Source organism: Alosa alosa, unplaced genomic scaffold (genome assembly GCF_017589495.1).
Source record: "Alosa alosa isolate M-15738 ecotype Scorff River unplaced genomic scaffold, AALO_Geno_1.1 AALO_1.0_unplaced_916, whole genome shotgun sequence".
NCBI classification, from domain to species: Eukaryota; Metazoa; Chordata; class Actinopteri; order Clupeiformes; family Clupeidae; genus Alosa; species Alosa alosa.
The window spans coordinates 3,257-6,541 of record NW_025963112.1 but is presented as its reverse complement, the minus strand read 5'-3'; the positions used below and the strand labels follow the sequence as shown (position 1 = coordinate 6,541).

The window sequence follows — 3,285 nt, the reverse complement described above, 5'->3', positions numbered from 1 at the left end:
CATGTACCCTAAACCAAAAGTTCCCTTCCACATGTCAACTTTTGATTCCAAACAAGTTCATAAGGATTTATTTGCAACAATAAACTAGTAGATAGGCCAAGAAAAGCCTTTTGTATGCTGGAATCATGAACTACCATGCAAACTTTTTTAAAAGTTCATACCCATTTTGTACACACATTGTATATAATAAGTATTCATTCATGTCTCAAGAACTATAAAACATTAGCCTACCTCATTATCAGGGGTCAGTAAGGGGATGAGTCCATGTTAATCACATTTTTAGGCTTTGGCACAAGTTTATATTCTTTGCAATTTGCCTGTCTGTTGATTCTAGGCCAAGAGGTGATTTACTGCATCAGCAGTCAGTTTCTTGGAGTTTTATGCCCCAACGTTGTCGCCAAGGCAGCTGCCTGGAAGGCACTAGGGTTAGGCATGGGTTAAGGTTGGGGTTAGGTTTAGGTGCCTTTAAGTCAGCGGTGGCAGCTGCCTGGAAGACGGCGTTGGGGCATAACACACCATCGAGCCTGTAGTTGGCGGCTCTTAAAGTAATTTGTGAGTGAAGGAGACAGATCACGGGATGTCCTGCTCATGCCTCCATCCTCCTATTGTTCCTTTCTCGTTCACAGTAGACACCTTAGATTTGTAATTAGACAAGCAAATTAGTTTGCCAGTGTGTTAGGAAAAATGAACTAAAGCAAGGTCAATATCCACAAATTCCATTCTAAAGACAGACCAAAAATGTTCTTAAGTATATACTACAGGAGAGTCAGTAAAGAGGTTGCTAGTCAGCTTAACCACCAAACTAGACCCAAATCATGAAGACACTTCAAAAAAAGGAAAGACAATGTCTGATAAAATTTGGCCTTTATTGAATTCAAGATGGAGGAGAAAGCCCAAGTGCAGAAAGTGACCCAGGATAAAGGAGAAGTTCCATTCACCATTAGCATTCTGAGCAGTCACTTCAGGAGTCATCATGGGAATCTACAGGGATAAAAAGCAGACTTCACTTTCAGTACAACCTGGGGTTAGTTAACTGGCAGACATTTTGTTGTGACTACTGGTTTATGAGGAAGCTACAGTCTGAAATATGAGCCAGGCCAGCCCACAATGTTCCATTTCTGCACCCTTGCTCTAAAGAGGGTCCTTGTACAGCATGTTGTTGGGCCAACATGAACTGCCTACAGTACATTTTTTACATAGTATAATGCAAGATGATAAAAACAGGAGATAAATACAACACTAGAAATCATTGGTGAGCAATCAATATGCTATTGTTCCAATATGGGGCTGGATAAATCACCAGAAGTTTGACTACTGGCACTGATTTTAAGAGACCTGCTGGGCTAAAATTTAACCACAACCAAGCCAGCCCACAGTGCTCAGTTTCTGTACCATTGCTCTGAAAATCCCTTGTGTGGAGTAGTAGCTAACGTGAACTGTACCTTCACAGCTCTACAATCTACAAGTAACTAGTATTTGCCTTCTGACACACCAAAAGTTCTGCACATTTCTTGCAGACACAAAATAGTCATGACTGAAATGCAGTAGAAAGTACTCAAATCTTAATAAAGCAGATTCTAATGCAGAGCACCAGGTCTGATCTGAGTCAACATTTCATCAAGATTGAAATTCTTGACTTATTAATAAAGTGACAACCCAAAAATCTTCTTACACAACAGGAAATATGACAAAAAGCCAAACAATTACCAGTGATGGTGGTTCCATCTTGGGCAGAGGTAGTCCCATTTTGCAGATTCAGTACAGTGGTTAACACAACAGCATCCTCACTCGCACCATCTTGGGATTCCACGAGAGGGAGAGAAAAAAAAGCATGGATCCGATTTTAGAACCAAACTGTGGTGATCATAAAAAGCCAGCTGAAATCCCACGAACAGCAGTTGTAAACAAGACATTAATTAAACAGATTTTCTGCTGAAGAGTGCTGCCAGGTTTAGTAAATACTTAGAACTATATATGTAGTAAGAGTTAAGTCACAGAAAGCTCAGTTTGTGTTTGCCATGCCTAGATGCATTTTCCATGAATGCAAAATTTGACCCTGTAAACCAAATTTGGAGATTTGTTTGAAAACACTTACAGGTTAGAAAGATGCAAGCACTGCGATCTGCTTTCTACAGGAGATCATTCACAAGACAGGTGTCTTCAATTTACTCACACTTGCATAAGAAATGTGCCAATTAAAATCAGCTGGTTTAGAGAAAGATTGGAACCATTGTGGCCCAAGCAATCAGTGGACAGTAGACTTCCCTCAGCATTTAAGTCAAGTTGATACACAATAGCCTTTTTCCTTGATTGAAACCCAATTTAATGTACTTGACAATGTTTAACAAAACTCAAAGCAAATGTGTAAACTACAGAGTCTTCCAAGTAACAAATAAATAAATTCCCTTACCAGTTACTCCATCAGTGGCAGATGACGTTGTCTGGTTTTGGAGACTTGGGGCTGCAGTTACCACATCATCTTCACTTGCCCCATCTTTATATTCCACATAAGTGTAGTTTAGTGAGGGGTGGAAGTGGAATGGTCCATAACTACAACAACATGCTACATTTATGAAGCTGTGGTGTCAAATCCACATTAAATAATACAAACTCAAAAGAAGTCCGCACACTGTGGATGTATACTGCAGATGATGGCTTTAATGCACTCCGGAGCATTAGTGAAGCAAGCTAAGCTAAGCAAAGTAAGAAAGTGAGCAGTGAGCAAAGTGAGCTCAGTAAGCTCAGTAAGCTAGCATCCTCTGGCTGTTGTCCAGCCTTTATACCCCTTCACGTCATCCCAGACAAGACCCTCTCTGTTTACAGATATCTATCTTACTGACCAGGTCACATATGGTCCTTCACCTTTGCCCTCTCATCCTGTTTTTCCTACATTCTTTAGGTTTTGCTTACATTTCCTGGCGCCAAACCTTGTCTATGCCATTTTCTGCCAGGCCTGCTCTTTCACTTAAACCAGTCTTCCTTTCCCACACTGAACATACTATAGAGTTCAGTTTCACAAAACAGTGATATTACACAGAATAAAGATACTACATAAAAGATATATAAACTAAAGGATATATGTCAATAAAAGTCACGACATTCCCCCCTTTGAGCATGAAGTGCTCACTTATGCAGCAATATCAAACATTTATCACTATTTTAACACATCCCCTACTATCAAGAAAATACTGCTGCTAAGCTGAGTCACACTACAAACAGTCAGCTAAGCAAACCAGTTAACTCAGCAGCAACTATGACATTAAGCAATTGTCCCCAATACCACTG

The 3,285-nt window shown here is 40.1% G+C and overlaps 1 long non-coding RNA gene across 1 annotated transcript; it reads right to left on the bottom strand.

Annotated features, from left to right (window-relative positions):
* Positions 1 to 847: 847 nt before the first annotated feature.
* LOC125290804 lies at positions 848 to 2,518 on the bottom strand. Its single transcript, XR_007192883.1, has 3 exons — positions 2,411 to 2,518; positions 1,708 to 1,797; positions 848 to 981 (listed from the first exon to the last, which is right to left on the bottom strand). It is a non-coding gene; the product is annotated as an uncharacterized LOC125290804 (long non-coding RNA).
* Positions 2,519 to 3,285: the final 767 nt, after the last annotated feature.